This window comes from Panulirus ornatus, chromosome 31, assembly GCF_036320965.1.
Source record: "Panulirus ornatus isolate Po-2019 chromosome 31, ASM3632096v1, whole genome shotgun sequence".
In the NCBI taxonomy this organism is placed as follows: domain Eukaryota; kingdom Metazoa; phylum Arthropoda; class Malacostraca; order Decapoda; family Palinuridae; genus Panulirus; species Panulirus ornatus.
In genome coordinates this window covers 6,980,875-6,998,452 of record NC_092254.1, presented here as the reverse complement: position 1 = coordinate 6,998,452, position 17,578 = coordinate 6,980,875, and the positions used below count along the sequence as shown (strand labels likewise).

At 51.8% G+C, this 17,578-nt stretch overlaps 1 protein-coding gene across 2 annotated transcripts in view; it reads right to left on the bottom strand.

Moving 5' to 3' along the window:
• Window positions 1-17,578, bottom strand: part of LOC139758786 (metalloprotease TIKI1-like) — a 276,929-nt gene that overhangs the window by 117,871 nt on the left and 141,480 nt on the right. Inside the window, exon 1 of one of the 2 annotated variants that reach the window (XM_071680589.1) lies at window positions 8,427-8,527. The exons of the other annotated variant lie outside the window; for it this stretch is intronic. The gene's annotated coding sequence lies outside the window, so the exon portion shown is untranslated. Of the gene's footprint in view, window positions 1-8,426; window positions 8,528-17,578 lie in introns of those variants that run through there. 2 annotated transcript variants of the gene reach the window in all.

The following is a 17,578-nucleotide window of genomic DNA, read 5'->3' as shown; positions in this document are numbered from 1 at the left end:
CAACGCATGGTGTATATATTGACTCTGTGTGTGAGTGTGTGTGTGTGTGTGGTGAGGCCGCGGGGCGCATGATGGCCTGTCGCCTGGACTCTCATGCCCCATTAGTCGCACTCTCTCGCTGTCACTCTGGTGCTCAGTTTCCCCACCCTCGAGTGAGGCAAGCAGGACACGTTCCTTTACATGATCATCTGTTGTGAAGACTGCATCAACGAATGACACACACACACACACACACACACACACACACACACAGACGTAAAATGACGAGTCGCTCCTGTGCGCCACTACGATGGTCGACAAGACCCGCGTCGCGACCGAGGAGGTTCTCCGGCCTCCCTCAACCCACGTGAAGCCCACTCCCTATCCCACTAGCTGCCACCGCTGAGAAATTCGCCTCCCTGTACAGTGCATCATCAGCTCCTCCTATTCCTCCTCCTGGCGCCGCGTCAGTGATCGAAGTACCATGAATCGGCAGGCGGGAGACGTTGTTTCCAACCTCACCCCACCACCTCCTCAACGCCAGCCTCCAGTCCCGTCCTCTGCTGACCCCATCCTTGTACCATAATCCTCCGTGCGTGTCAGGTACCGACAGCCGTGAATATCCCGAACCTCGCGTCCAGAGTAGGATGGTTGGTGTGGTATATTCGTATCGAGCAATGATACTTTAATTACTCAGGGTTCTTCTCTTGGCAGTGTCTTGTCTTCAGTACAAGGTACTCCTCCAAGATGCGCATTTACGCCCATGAGCAATGGCGCGGTGTCAGTGAGTGGAAGGGTATCTGGGGGACATGTCCGTGAAGGAGTGCCTGTGGGACGTGTCAGAGAAGGAGTATCTGGGGGACATGTCAGTGAAAGGGCACCTAGGGGAAGTTGGTGGAGGAGTATCTGGGGGACACGTCAGTGGAGGGGTATCTGGGGGACGTGTCCGTGGAGGAGTATCTGGGGGACGTGTCCGTAGAGGGGTATCTGGGGGACGTGTCCGTGGAGGGGTACCTGGGGACGTGTGGTGGTTATCAGACCATCAAGGAACACCTCCTCCTCCCCACAAACACACAAGACTCACTTCCGACCACCTCCGTCAGGCAGGTCGTACCATCGTCTTGTCGCAACGCTGGAATTTCGGTCCTGCTGCCGTGAGACCGGACGAGGCGAGAGGGATGGGAGGGGGGAAGGAAGGATCAGGAGGGAGGTTGGGGGAGTTAGAGCAGGAGAGGAGAGGAGGGGCGGGGGGAGGTGGCCCTTGAAACAAAAGGCCCCCCCCCTCCCCACCTAGCGTAAACAATAGCCATTTTAAAGTGCGCCCTCTCGACCAGACCCAAACAACACTGCCGAGCTGTAGAATAAAGGTGAAACTAAAAAGGCCTATTGGGGTTGGCGAACACTCCGGCCAAAATGACTGAGCTTTGATGAGCCGCTCCTTTTGATTATGATAAGTGGCTGATATGGTCGGCTGTAGGGTAGCAGGTGGGGGGAATAACTGAGCAGTTCTGCGTGAGGAGGTCGGCCACCGACGGGCTTAAATCACGTCCCTCTCTCTCTCTCTCTCTCTCTCTCTCTCTCTCTCTCTCTCTCTCTCTCTCTCTCTCTCTCTCTCTCTCTCTCTCGTCGACGTAGGTCCCCCACACACCGAACTGTGATTACCTGACTTCTTCAGTGGAGATCCACTCCTTCTAATTCTATCACAGGCCGACGGTTGGTCAAATATCGTTCGCAGACACCCGTTCTCAAGCCCTCGCTACCATAATCATATCTGATGCAGTAAATGCATAAAGCGGCGATCACAGCCTAGCGGTTAGCGTTCCCGACTACCACGCAAAAAGGTCCTGGGTTCGAATCCTGGCTCTCGGAGGTCATTATGTGAGATATATATATAATCAGGTTGTTCGAATCGTGTCTTATTTACTCGCTTCCTATCTCGAGAGACCTTTTGGTATATACGCCTGAGGTTGTATCTGTTAGTATATGTTGCACACACATACCAAGCCTCTAATCTGATCCCTTAGGGGCAGGTCAAAGGCCAGGTCATCACACTCCGATGCTCGTAAAGTTCGTCTTCAAGGATTTAATCATCTCCCTTGTCGTCAGGACACGCGCATAATAAGGAATGTAGTAAACTTTGGACGCCATCACGATCAGAATAGCAAGCGAAATTAATTAATGCTTTACGGCCGTCGTGCACGGAGCGCTGAGACGCACCGGATATCAGCAGCTGTCGGGCGAGAATCTATTATACATGCGACGAATGAAGATAATCAACCATTATATACAGCTGCCCACCCCGCTCCCTCCTCCTTTGGTGTACGACACGCAGGGAATACGTGGGAAGTCATCTTCCTCCACTATCCCCAAGAGACGGGTGACTGAAGACCCACCAACCTACGCTATAATAGACGACATGGTCTTTGCCGTTATAGACATACACCACCTGCAGCCTGGTCTAACCGGAGGGATTGGTGGGTGAGGAAGAGCCATCTGGCTCCTTTACGGACCAGTCTCTTGTCTCTTTAGATTAGAAATTCTGGATCCTATGACTGTCCCTCGGCAGATACCTTCATTATGGATCATTGCGTCATTTTTTTGCTGGCCCTCCTACGTGCTGTCCTCCAGCAGATAACCTCATCACAGACCATCAGGTATCATTTGACCTTCCCCTGTACTGTCCTCCAGCAGATAACGGACCATCAGGTCCTCTCATACCTGACCTTCCCATGTCCTGTCCTCCAGCAGATAACGGACCATCAGGTCCTCTCATACCTGACCTTTCCATGTACTGTCCTCCAGCAGATAACGGACCTTCAGGTCCTCTATTACGTGGCCTTCCCATGCTCTCCCGTCACAATTACTACCCAGCACGCACTTCTGTGGTGCGCGACCCCATCCATGATCACCTCCGCCAAATACCTTCGCAGGAATCATAATGGTGGTTGCAATGCATTCTGCTTCTCCTCACGGCGGATCTGAAACCCTATCACGGTGGATGAGAGGTACGGGCTATCTGAGGCTGTCAACTGACCGACCTATGCGGAGCAGCTTCGTTGATCACACTCACTTCGCAGACATGTATATCCAGCGAGGTCGTAAATGTCTCTTCTCGTTCGTTCACAATGGAGGTAATATTCACACAAACACACACACAGAGGAAGGCTAGGCATTCCGTCCACCTGGGAGGCAACAGAACCTTATTATCTTTACGACGACGTCGTATCTGCAATCAGCGGTACTTACGATATCTCAGTGGATTTCATGGAACTGAGTTGCAGTCTTCCCCCTACGTCTCTCGAGACGAAGGGGAAACCACGTTTGGCACGAAAGCGTACGCGGCTGGTCAGGTCAGGCCCCTTGCCAGGAGTGTCCAGTGTGCGCGGGATGGTGTGTAGTGACGATAGGATCTCGGAGGGGGTGACTTCAGTCGTGTCCATTAATTGTGGCGTCTGACAGAGGGCAATGTAGTAATGGCTTATATACATACATACACACACACACACACACATATATATATATATATATATATATATATATATATATATATATATATATATTTTTTTTTTTTTTTTTTTTTTTTTTATACTTTGTCGCTGTCTCCCGCGTTTGCGAGGTAGCGCAAGGAAACAGACGAAAGAAATGGCCCAACCCCCCCCCCCCATACACATGTACATACACACGTCCACACACGCAAATATTCATACCTACACAGCTTTCCATGGTTTACCCCAGACGCTTCACATGCCTTGATTCAATCCACTGACAGCACGTCAACCCCTGTATACCACATCGCTCCAATTCACTCTATTCCTTGCCCTCCTTTCACCCTCCTGCATGTTCAGGCCCCGATCACACAAAATCCTTTTCACTCCATCTTTCCACCTCCAATTTGGTCTCCCTCTTCTCCTCGTTCCCTCCACCTCCGACACATATATCCTCTTGGTCAATCTTTCCTCACTCATTCTCTCCATGTGCCCAAACCACTTCAAAACACCCTCTTCTGCTCTCTCAACCACGCTCTTTTTATTTCCACACATCTCTCTTACCCTTACGTTACTTACTCGATCAAACCACCTCACACCACACATTGTCCTCAAACATCTCATTTCCAGCACATCCATCCTCCTACGCACAACTCTATCCATAGCCCACGCCTCGCAACCATACAACATTGTTGGAACTACTATTCCTTCAAACATACCCATTTTTGCTTTCCGGGATAATGTTCTCGACTTCCACACATTTTTCAAGGCTCCCAAAATTTTCGCCCCCTCCCCCACCCTATGATCCACTTCCGCTTCCATGGTTCCATCCGCTGACAGATCCACTCCCAGATATCTAAAACACTTCACTTCCTCCAGAGAGAGAGAGAGAGAGATCAGTCACCCCTTCCATGAGAGACATCATGGGACGCACCTGACCTCATCATGATTCATCCACCGCTCGAACGGTGACAAGTCCACTAAAACCAGCCGAGTGTGTGGAGGGAGGTTGAGGAGGTGTGGAGGGAGGTGGAGGAGGTGTGGAAGGGGGGGGGGGGGGAGCTTGGGAGTTGAGGGAGATCCGTGGTTGAAGGTGGTGGTGGGGCGTCCTAACCCCCCCCCACCAGCAGATGGCTGGCTGGCTGGCCGCCCCACAAGGTAAGTGGCATTCCTTCCTCATTCCTCCACCACTTTTTCTCCCTCTCTGTCAAACACAGACACACACAAACACACAGGAGGAGGAAAAGTTCTCCTTCACTTGGTAGGTTTTTATAAGGAATTAATTCTACTCTTGCTTTTTCTTCTTTCTTCATCGCCCTCCTTCCTCCTCTTCTTCTTCTTCTTCATCATTTTTCCTCTTCTTTTCTTCATCATTTTTTTCTGTCTTGTTCGTCTCCTTCTTCTTGCTTTACCATCTTCGTCTTCTTTTCCTCACCATCATCGTCTTCATCTGCCTGGTCGTCTCCCACGTCAAGAGCAACGACGACCTAATCCACCGATCCATAAACCCAACACATCCCCCGTTGGTGGAACGAGGTCCTCCACCTTGATCCACTCGGTTCCCTTCACCGCTACACTCACTCTCCACCACGCCAGCCACCTGACCCCCAATCTCTCTCTCTCTCTCTCTCTCTCTCTCTCTCTCTCTCTCTCTCTCTCTCTCTCTCTCTCTCTCTTGACGACACCAAAAAGCCTGTCTTGCCGTAGGACACCTCCCTATCCTGTCACAGGACATCAACCCGCGTCTCAGGACACTTCCCTCTCCTGTCTCAGGGCATCCCCTTCCTCCTTCCCGGTCCTAGGACAACCTCCACATCCTAGGGCAGCTTTCCTCACCCCAGGTCACCTCATCAAGCTCCTAGGAGCCAACATACCCAAGGGTCGTACTGTCGTGCTCTGAGTGTCTTTTTTTTTTTTTTTTGCTGTACTCAGACCAGCCATGGCTGTCACAGCATCCACATTCTGCACACAGTACAATCTCTCGTCACCCCAGCAGGAGGTCACCTCCCGTCTACACATTAAAAGCAGACCTTCCAATGGTTTCCTTTTTTTTGGGGTGAGAATTTCTCTCGAACATGCAACAAAGGAGCAGAAATTTTTTTGAAAGTGTTCAGACGATTTCAATAGTCCAGGTGTTTGTTCCGTCACTACGAGCTGTGTCAAATCATCTGGAAATTCACAAAAGCTTGGCATCAGCGCTTGGTTTATACACCAACACCTTACAGATGAGCCTCTTGAAGGAGTGACACACACACACACACACACACACACACACACACAGATCAGCGACAGTTCTACACCAGCTAGGAATCAAACTGAAAGCCAATCTGAGTGTGAGCGACCATGCATTTCCCCCCCAGCCAAGCCAACCCCCCCTGGTCACACCTTCTGTCTGGAAGCTGACGTTTATAAACTTTTAGTTCCCACTTGACTCACATAATCCCCGACACTTACACGCTGACCACACGACGCCATAACCGCTGTGATAACGAAAGCAACTGCTCCTCACCTCCTTACGTGTCTTCATCCTCCCCGCCACCGCGCTCCTCTCAAGACATGTTCTTTTACTTATATTTTCCTCCTCTGTGTAGAAGGGCAGAGCTTTAAGCGACATTTCAAACGTCCATTTACTTATGGGAGTGAGTTACACTCCTGGCCTGCGGTGGCAGAAGCAGCCGTGGGAGGAGCGGGAGGAACCCGACAGCAGGACTCAGTAGACGAGGACTCGCTTGGTTGGCTCCCCATAAGATGCGAGTACGTCACTCGGAGCTTTCCACCACAGTGGCAGCAGGTCTGGTCAGGCCAGACACATCCCGGGGGGGTAGACTTGACCTCCTCCTCCTCCTTCTCCTACCCCAAGCCCTCCCTGCCCCTCCCACACTCTGACACTAAGACCTGAGACCTTCCTCTCCTTCCTCCCACCAACTCCCTCCCTCCCTCCTCTCCTCTCCCCTGCACACGTACACGACGATGATGGCCACGTCGTCGTTGGAGCTGGCTGCTGCTCGCCCCTGAGTGATGGAGACAGTTCGTCGTCTCCCACAGAATTCACCGACGCTCAAGCCATTATTAGATTCACAACATCAAACGGCGATGAATTTACTGGTGTCGCAAGACACGTACGAACGTAACTGACACACACACACACACACACACACACACACAGCAGAAGCAACGAGGGAACATTATCTATCTGGGTATAACATATGTGACAGACGCAGTCGGAGAGGGAACAAGGAGGCGCTAATGTCTTCCTCCCCCCCCACACAAGAGGAGCAGGGCCCGACCGGGCCCGTGGGAGGCCCGTCACATTATATATATATATCCACTGGTGGTCGTCCTGGTCAAGCAACCCCCACACACACCCCGACCTCCCGAAGGTGGTCACGTCGTACTGGGTGTTCCCCAGACCACCCACACGCGCCCGTAAACCTCTCCAAGCACCGCCGTACGACCCCCTGAGGACGACGGGATTCGACGCCTGGGCGCGATCTGGTCCAGGGAGGAAGAGCCATGGTACTCAGGCGTCGTAAAATCTTGTGTTTCACACTTCTGCAGGAAAAGGACAAAGTCTACGCGCTAAGTCCCACCTTAAGAACGTCCAAAAAATAAAGAATAAAAAAAAAAGTATAAGGCATCTAAATCCAATGGAATGAACTGTTTTTAGTAAGACTTAATTCCTTATATTAAGAATCCTGCTGGCACTCGTTAAACTAAAAAATAAAGAATAATACGGGATATTTGTGGACACGGATGACTTCTTGTGCATCCCCTAAAAAGGAGATAAGTGGAGAAAACGGGAAAGTGTGTGAGTAAGAATTTGTAAAGTAAACAGATTATATTGAGCTGTTGAGGGGAGTGTGTGTGTGTGTGTGTGTGTGTGTGTGTGTGTGTGTGTGTGGGAGGAGGGTGGGAGACCCGGCTCACCACGGGCCACTGACCAGCATAAACAGGCTCATAGCCCAAGAGGCCGCCTGATACCTCTCCCTTTACCTTACCTGCCTCCCACACCAACGACACCCACTCAACACCACCCACCCCCAACATCCGACCACCACACTCGTCAGAACCGGCCAACCACACCGCCTCACTCCAGTTCAAACCAAACAACCAATTCACTCCGGCCCATCCCCCTGCCCTACCAATCACCTACTCCGGCCCGCTCTGGACCACTGGGATAACCAGACTCCAAAGATATTAGTAGTCAAACCAGCACCTGAAACAAGACCAGCGCCCGAAGGAGGTGTAATGATCCACGCAAACTAGGCGAGGAGGAGGAGGAGGCCGGACTTCGACCTCCCCTCCTGGGATGACAGAAGGCTCCTGGGATGACATGGTGACCACAGATGCATTCCTGACGACGTCAAGCCACAACAGGTCTCCCAAGTCTACATCCGGAACAAAAGGAAAAACAAAATGACAGGAAGTTAGACAAGACATAAAGGAATCCCGAGGAATTCAAAGAGCAACGAAGAATTCAAAGAGCAACAGACCGCTGGGTTCTACTGAGGCTGTCTGTGGTAGTGGACGGGAAAAGAAGCTTGTGGATGAGTGTGGTAGGAAGTAGGAGTACAAAGACATACAAATAGTTCAAGGAGAGAAGCCTGGTAAGTCGTTCCCAATAGCTGAGGAGGCGTCATTAATTTCAGCCGTGGATCTGAAGCCAAAACAGCCATCAGATGTACTCCTAAACTTCTCTGTGGCACTGCTTTCAACTCCTCCTAACTTGTAAATCACTTACACAAGTTAACCATCCCGTGCTGAGGGGAAGCATTTCCCAAAAAGCGGAGATGGGAGACACGTGAAACATTCTAAACCAATTTAAACACGAATATCAATACATAAAAAAAAAAGGTGAGAAAAAATTAAAAGAAGAGACGTGGGTCCCCTCGAGTGCAAAACCGGACACATAAACAGGGAATGACACATGTATTAACACCTTTAAGGAGGCCCGACACTCACCCTAGAGACAGGTGGGTGGGTGTGTGTGTGTGTGGGACCCGCGATGCTCCGGTTGGCTGTGCCACACCGCACCCCACCGCCACACACCACACATCGTCCACGTACCTGCAACAGATAAAAAAGAAGACTTGAGATAACGTTATCGTTTCCAATGTATTTCTTAATCTTCACGTATGCCCTAAATGCTATAAATAAGACGATACAACCCTGATGGTGTTTCTATACATAAAATTATCATGTCTATAAATGCCGGAGAGCAGCAGTTAACCACACACACACACACACACACACACACACACATCCTGTCTCTCTCTCTCTCTCTCTCTCTCTCTCTCGTGGCATCACCCACCCACCTCCCCAGCGTCCCGCCCTCCCAAAGCCCTGCCACACCAGCCAGCCTCTACCTCCCTTCCTCCCTCCCTCCCGGAAGTGTAGGCAGGATGTCAGACGAGCGCAGTAAAGGCCTCAGCCCGGCGTCCCGCCTTATCTCTGGGGGCCATCGTGTGTCGCCCACCTGCTACAATTACCTGGGAACATGGTCGACCGGGCGAGGGAGCCAGCGACCCACGTGGGGGCATGATGTCTTGACACATTGACCCCTACGGTGGGGGACGTAAGTTATCTTGACGCACTTGGTCGACCAGGGACGTAAGTTATCTTGACGCACTGGTCGACCAGGGGCGTAAGTCATCTTGACGCATTGGTCGACCAGGAGCGTAAGTTATCTTGACGCACTTGGTCGACCAGGGACGTAAGACGTCGCACTGGTCGACCAGGGAACGTCAGATATCCTGACGCACTGGTCGACCAGGAACGCAAGATATCATGACACACTGGTCGACCAGAAACGCAAGGAAATCTTGACGCACTGGTCGACCGTAAATAAACAGCGTGGTGTGTGTGTGTGTGTGTGTGTGTGTGTGTGTGTGTGTGTAGTCGCAAGAGGTGACCACTGGATGTAATCACGACCCACCGGTCCTCACTGTACCTCTTAGAACTAGATGGTCAGCGGTGGTACGGATCTACCCCTGGGGTATAACAGATTTACCCCTGGGGTATAACGGATTCACCCCTGGGGTATAACGAAAGTTACCCCCGGAGTATAACGGATTTACCCCTGGGTTGGTTCGGATATCCTCACCTTACCTCGCCCACCTCCGCTACTGGAGCATGACGGAACGACCCTTAGGAGTGGTGGCCAGGTCCCCGAACCTGACCCGTAATGCTCGGGTCCAAAGACCAGGCCATCATCATGCCCCAAGGGTCGTACCGTCGTGCTCGAGGGGGTCGTACTGTCGTGCTCGAGGGGGTCGTACCGTCGTGCTCGAGGGGGTCGTACCGTCGTGCTCGAGGGGGTCGTACCATCGTGCTCGAGGGGGTCGTACCGTCGTGCTCGAGGGGGTCGTACCGTCGTGCTTGAGGGGGTCGTACCGTCGTGCTTGAAGGGGTCGTACCGTCGTGCTCGAGGGGGTCGTATCGTTGTGTTCGAGGAGGTCATACTGTCGTACTCGGAGGCCGTACTGTCGTACTCGAGGAGGCCGTACTGTCGTGCTCGAGGCGGTCGTACCGTCTTGCTCGAGGCGGTCGTACCGTTTTGCTCGAGGCGGTCGTACCGTCTTGCTCGAGGCGGTCGTACTGTCGTACTCGAAGGGATCGTACCGTCTTGCTCGAGGAGGCCGTACCGTCTGGCTAACTCAAAGGGGAGGTGGGAGGTGGTTAAAAACTTGCAGAGCCCTCGGGCCTGTATCTCCTGATCAGGCCACATCTCCGTAAACAGCTCGTCTGATCTTTTAAAGCCAATTATCTGGATAAATGGCTGACCAATCAGGCGGGAGATAGGATCAGCCGGGCAGCTGGAGGAGATCCAGCGGCTGACCGCTGACGGCTAGAAGCTGGGCTGACGGCTAGGATGGTGATGAAGTGTCAGGCGATGATCAGCAGGATGGCTGGTGATTGGAGAGGCGTCAGGAGGTGATGGTCAGCAAGCATGCTGGCTGACTGTGCAAGGCTGGGGCTGGGCTGGTGATGGGAGTGTCAGGAGGTGATGGTCAGCAAGCATGCTGGCTGACTGGCAAGGCTGGGGCTGGGCTGGTGATGGGAGTGTCAGGAGGTGATGGTCAGCAAGCATGCTGGCTGACTGGCAAGGCTGGGCTGGGCTGGGATGGTGATGGGAGTGTCAGGAGGCGATGGTGAAGGGGGGGAAGGCAGGCAGGCTGGTGATGGAGAGGCGTCAGGAGGTGAATGTCAGCAAGCAGGCTGGCTGGCTGGCTGGCTGGCTGACTGATGATGGACCAAGGTCAAAGGCCAGTCCATCGTACTCAAGGCTCGTATTGTCGTACTCAAGGGCTGGCAGTGTCGTGCTCAAGGGCTGGCAGTGTCGTGCTTAAGGGTCGTACCGTCGTGTTAGAGTAACACATCAAGACGACAGATTGGGAGGAACAACGACCCAGTGGGTAACTGGGCGGTCGTCAGGCAAGGCATCAATCACCTGGCGAACCTGTGGACCGGCCATCAATAAGGACCATAAGAACCCATTCACCACCACACAACCACCACCACAAGCCTGTTACCACCACACACACAAACACCACCACAAGCCTGTTACCACCACACAAACACCACCACAACCACCACCACCACAAGCCTGTTACCACCACACAAACACCACCACAAGCCTGTTACCACCACACAAACACCACCACAAGCCTGTTACCACCACACACACAAACACCACCACAAGCCTGTTACCACCACACAAACACCACCACAAGCCTGTTACCACCACACAAACACCACCACAAGCCTGTTACCACCACACAAACACCACCACAAGCCTGTTACCACCACACAAACACTACCACCACCACCACCACCAAAAGACGCCGGTTACCATCACACAAACACCACTACCGCAGGAAAAAAAAAACTCATCTCCCACAGTACACCCAGGAAGTCAGCCAGCCCCTCCTCCCCCCTGGGAAATCAAGAGGCGGCTCGAGCGCTGGAGTGACGGAGGAGAGGAATAACATGACGATGGACGGCATCACAACCCCGGCGGCGGCCGTCTGGCTCGTTAACACGGCGGAAACCCTCTCCCATCGCGCGATCCACTTCCTCCTGCGCACCAAACGGAGTATGAAAACAAGCTCGTCCTGTGCACGGAAAGGAGATCGCTCCCTTAGTTCGTCCTGTGCACTGTAAGGGAGGTCAAACTCAAGCTCGTGTTCTGTAACTAAAGGAGGAAGGAATCCAGTCTATCCTGTGCAACGAAAGGTCATCGAGATCCATTTTCAGGACGGGCGGGGGCAGAGTTTCAATTCCTAGGTCTGGTTTCCCTTAAGCCTTCCTCACCGGATCTACAGACTTCAGGGAACTTAAAAGACGATAACATAAGAAATGAGCATTGATGCATAAATCCACACGGCATTTTACATGTAAGATAAGGAGCGCAAGGCACTTATCACACAGACATTTTTCTACTAGAAATAAACACACGAACCATGAGGTACACAGACATCATCACCCAGTTTGCTCATCTCTCACTACATCGGACTTATTTTCTCCACTGATAATATTACAGTGCTCATTTAACGATGATGGGGAGCAGCCTGTCCTTAGTCCTTGCCATATCCATATTAAGTTAAAACAAAATAAAAGACACGCAGGTCCCTCGTTTCAAACACACTTTGTTTTTAGTAGTCGCCGGGCTACGCATCCGCTAAGATGTGAAGCCACGGCAGTGAAACAGAGCCATACTTCACGCGTTTCTTGTACAGGTATCCGAACGCGCGAGCCGTGACACAGTCCCAGCGTCTTGGACAACTGTGGCTCCAAATTGGAAGAAGATTGGTCATAAGGTCTTCGAGTTATGAGGGTACACGTTGCACTCAAGGGAGAGAGCACTTGTAATGTGTTGTGATGACATGTACGTATTGGGTTATGCAGACCGTCCGGATTATACTGAAACATATATCCAACAAACGAATACTTAAAACACAGAAAATGTACATCTATATCTCTGTCACACACACACACACACACACACACACACACACACACACACACACACACACACACACCAATCAAGTCACTGACAAGATAAAATAAAACCCAAGATGATCAACAGTACGACTCTCCACCACGACTGAGCGACCCTTGGCACTTCGCCTGGGGGGTGGGTCTGCCCAAAAGGTTAAACCATCATCCTGGAAAGCGTCGTAGGCGTCGTGCTTTGGAAAACAAAAATAAAGAAACCATCACGCCAATCCTTAAGGCTCGTGCTGTCAGGGTTCAGAATGAGGTTCACAGCCCTGAGCGTCTCGGACACCTGTGGCCATCTGTAACAAGAAGACCCAGCTTTACTTTTCCCCCTACAGATAAACATAAGAATAAAGAGCGTCAAAGAGGCCGGAGGAGGAGGAGGAGGCAAGGTGAGGGGCGCCACCCCTCAGTTATCTTCAGGCAGCCCGAGGAAAGCAGCGGCTAGCCAACAGAAGCGCCCGGCCACCAACACTTCAAATGGCAAGGCTTTTATTCGCGTGGTTTTAAGAGGGGCGTCGTATATCGCCATCACCGCCCCGCCTCCCTCCTCTCATTCCTTCCATTATCGTGTTTACACTACGCACTTTATGGGGCTTCCTCATTTGTTTCTCCTGTCATGTTTGCGTCTGCTCAATGCCTCTCCCCCTTGCCTATCTCTCTCTATTGTTCTCTCTCTCTCTCTCTCTCTCTCTCTCTCTCTCTCTCTCTCTCTCTCTCTCTCTCTCTCTCTCTCTCTCTCTCTCTCTCTCACTTTTTCAGCAGCCTTCCTCACACGAGCCGTCCTAGATGTGGAGGAACCCGGAGCTGGTCGGTGCGTCCCTAATGTATAATGTTCGAACCTCTTGCCTTGTATCACCAGCACGACTGCCGCTCCGCTACACAACTCTCAGCCACCACGAACGTTCTACGGCACACAAACTACTTCACAATCTCCCTCCTTCTCTATCCTGCACTTGGCATCGCCTCCTCCGCACGACCTGATCAAGGAGCACCCTACAAGCACAGGTGGCAACGGTCAACACTCGCTCTTGGTTTCGATGTGGCTACTTTTGCCTCCCTCTGATGTCGGGGCGGCGGAGAGGGGGAGTAACCGATCGGCAACATCTTCCCTCTGATGTTCCTGGCTGGCGATGTTCCTGGCTGGCGATGTTCCTGACTGGCGGACATTACTATAAAAATCAGTAACATTTAAACGATTTTCTTCACTCTTTGGGCAACGAGCGAACTTTGAATGCACGCAGACGTTACCCCGTCACTTCCCTTTTCATTTCAGATTAATTCTTGCCCAAGACATGAGGTTAATACAATACTTATACACCCCGGGGGCCCACGATCAGTATAGACAACATGACGGTGGAGTTCAATAAAGAAGGTTGGTTTAGCCAGCTAACGTTATGACCACAGCCACCAACCAGGGATACTACTGTCATGACGTCACACGAGTAAACACACACATCACGTCCATATATCTCCGTGGTGATTGGTCACACCGAGCGGGTGGTTCCCGATAAATCGACGGATCCGCCAATCAGCGTCCAGTTCTTCTCGCTGGCGAGATGGAACTGTTTAGAGGTACTGGGATTGGTGGGGGTTGGAGGGTGGTGTTGAGAGTTAAATGGCAGTACCTCAAGTTTTACAGACGCTCGGGGGGTGGGGGTGGGGGGCTGAGAGAGAGAGAGAGAGAGAGAGAGAGAGAGAGAGAGAGAGAGAGAGAGAGAGAGAGAGAGAGAGAGAGAGAGAGAGAGAAACCTAATTTAAATCTATCATTACCGTAAATCACCAGACACATTAATGGCATGCGAAAATGAATGGGAATGGATCATTAAAGAGAGGGTCGTCGTAATGGTAGTAATAACCACCCTCCCTCCTCACCTCCTCCTCCCACCTCACCCTCACAATCCGGAGCCACTTATCACACCCGGCAATTTTCGCTTCGTATTCTTCTTCGGCCATTCCACCAGCTGTGGGTCCTGCCCCTTAATTTTCCCTTCGTATTCTTCTTCGGCCATTCGACCAGCTGTGGGTCCTGCCTACCCCACGCGAGGTCCGCTCACGAACCTAAACACACACCCCCCGACCACCACCTCTCACCCAAGGTCGTACTCGTTGTACTTAACAAATGCAGTACAGCGTCGTCTCGGTGATGGCGGAGAGGGACAATACTCACACATGAGAACGAGGAGTCAATACATGAGTACCTCAGGCTCGAAGGCTTCAGAGGAGACGATACTAATTCTTTTTTTGGGGGGGGAAGAGCGTAAATATGGGGCAAAAGGGGAGAATCTATGATGACTGATATATTGACGGGTCGGATGCTATGACATGGGTGTGTGTGTGAGTGTCTGTCTGTTTATCTGGCTGCCAATCTGTGTCAACACTCATCACCAGTTGGGAGCCGGCTGGGGGTGGAGGAGGAGGAAGGGGGGTCATCGTGGCAGAGTGGTCTGGTCTCTGTTACCCCAGCGATAGGGGGTCTTGGTTCGAGGTGCACGTCCGGGCCAGCACCAGGTGCCTTTCCCGGAGACTCTGGCTCTCTCCGTCAGGATGTTTATACACGCCTAGGCCAACGGCAGCTGTGTGCTGGGTCTAGCGTTACCTCAAACATTATCACAGACAACAGTAAAGTCAAACAAAACACAAAAACAAAATAAAAAACTTTGATACCATTCTGTACCAATACGTTTTACGTTCTTAGTTCGTCTATTTTTTGACATTATTTCCTTGTTTCTAATTGAGGGTAAGTTAAGAGGCCACACCCATCATACCTAAGGGTCGTACCGTCGTGCTCAAGGGTCGTACCGTCGTGCTCAAGGGTCGTACCGTCGTGCTCAAGGGTCGTACCGTCATGCTCAAGGGTCATACCGTCGTGCTCAAGGGTCGTACCGTCATGCTCAAGGGTCATACCGTCGTGCTCAAGGGTCGTACCGTCATGCTCAAGGGTCATACCGTCGTGCTCAAGGGTCGTACCGTCGTGCTCAAGGGTCGTACCGTCGTGCTCAAGGGTCGTACCGTCGTGCTCATGGAGTTGCAGCCTAGCATGAACGCGTCTCATATTCTCCACGTCGATGCCTCCGTTCCCTTTCTCCAGCGTCCTTGAGTTCGAAGCCCTCCCTCCCCACCCACACACGCCAGACTACAAATGACCCAGTGGCAGACCTGCCACATGCCTCGCTGGCTTGCTGGTCGACGGTGCGCCTTCAGGTTCGACAAAGCACCACGACACCAGTTGGTGTGTGTTACTGGTCTCGGCGTCGCTATTAAAGCTAGCGATGAGGGGCGACGAGCGGCCGCGGTGGGAAGAGAGTCTTACTTGATTTATTTTCGCTCGCCAAAAGCGGGGTAATTTATGAGACGCCCGTACCCAGGCTGCGACCGTGGCGCCAAGGGAGGATGAAGAGTGCACAATAGGTCGAGGAGCTGGACCACCGCGGTGACTGAATTGTGTAATAAGTTATGTGAGGAGTGAACTGTTTACAGTTGGGCAAAGTCAGGGTGCTTACAAAGTATCTGGAGCAAAGTTAAGGGACTTCTCAAGTATCTGGGGCAAAGTTACGGTACTTCTTAAGTATCTGGGGCAAAGTTAGGGTACTTCTTAAGTATCTGGGGCAAAGTTAGGGTACTTCTCAAGTATCTGGGGCAAAGTTAGGGTACTTCTTAAGTATCTGGGGCAAAGTTAGGGTACTTCTTAAGTATCTGGGGCAAAGTTAGGGTACTTCTTAAGTATCTGGGGCAAAGTTAGGGTACTTCTTAAGTATCTGGGGCAAAGTTAGGGTACTTCTTAAGTAACTGGGAGGGCAAAGTTACAATACTTTTCAAGCATCTGAGAACAAAAGTTATTTTTTTTTCCTCGAACGCCTGAGTGAGGGCGAAGTTAGAAAACCTCTCCATTACCTGAGACAAAACATTCACCATGGATAAAAATGCCAATGATATTCATGATGCATGGCAGGGGTGACAACAGCCAGTCCTCCCCCCAAACTCTCTTACGGGGGTGGAAGAGGTGTGGGTGGACCCGGCAACAACTGGAGCAGCCAGTCATGTTATTTCCGTCTTGTTAACGGTCAAGCTGCAAAGATGAGATGATTCTGAGTACAAGAAAAAAAACAAAAACACCCACTCGAGTCAGGCTGCAGAATGAGTTCCCCGAGCACCGTGTTGCTTTCAGCGATACCATCGCGATGAGCCCCAGGGTTGTGTGTGGGGTGAGGAGGTGTGGGTGGTAGGCGGAACGACGCGACGGTGTGTTGGGTGAGTCAGGGGGAGGAGACCCCATGGTGCTGTGGTATGAGGTAGGTGCTCTCGGGTGGTGGAGGCGGGGGGGAAAAGGGCCAGGGTTGAGGTGGAGTAAAGGTGGATTGATTCCCCTGCATCAGGGAGGTGGATGGATGTGGGGTTTGGTGAGGTGAGGGGGCGGGAGTAAGCAAGGAGGGAGGGACGCCAGAGGTATGGTGAGGGGGTGGAGAGCACGGAGCGAGAGCCAGCTTACCAAGACCACCTCAGTATACCCAGCTTACTAAGACCACCTCAACATAGTCAGCTTACTAAGACCATCCCTCAGTACAGCCAGCTTACTAAGACCATCCTCAGTACAGCCAGCTTACTAAGACCATCCTCAGTACAGCCAGCTTACTAAGACCATCCCTCAGTACAGCCAGCTTACTAAGACCATCCTCAGTACAACCAGCTTACTAAGACCATCCCTCAGTACAGCCAGCTTACTAAGACCATCCTCAGTACAGCCAGCTTACTAAGACCATCCCTCAGTACAGCCAGCTTACTAAGACCATCCCTCAGTACAGCCAGCTTACTAAGACCATCCTCAGTACAGCCAGCTTACTAAGACCATCCCTCAGTACAGCCAGCTTACTAAAACCAACTCTCAGTACAGCCAGCTTACTAAGACCATCCCTCACAACAGGCAGCTTATCAAGACCACCTCAGTTTACCCCCAGAGAATAAGGAAAACAAACTGAAATCCTGGCAGATGCGTCTCCGGTTCGAGTCTGGGGATTATAATCTCTGCGTCATTAAGCGGAATCTCCTAAAGCTTTTAAGGCCAGACAGCATCACTGTGGGATTAGCGTACCGCTGGGGGCCCGCCCGCCCGCCGG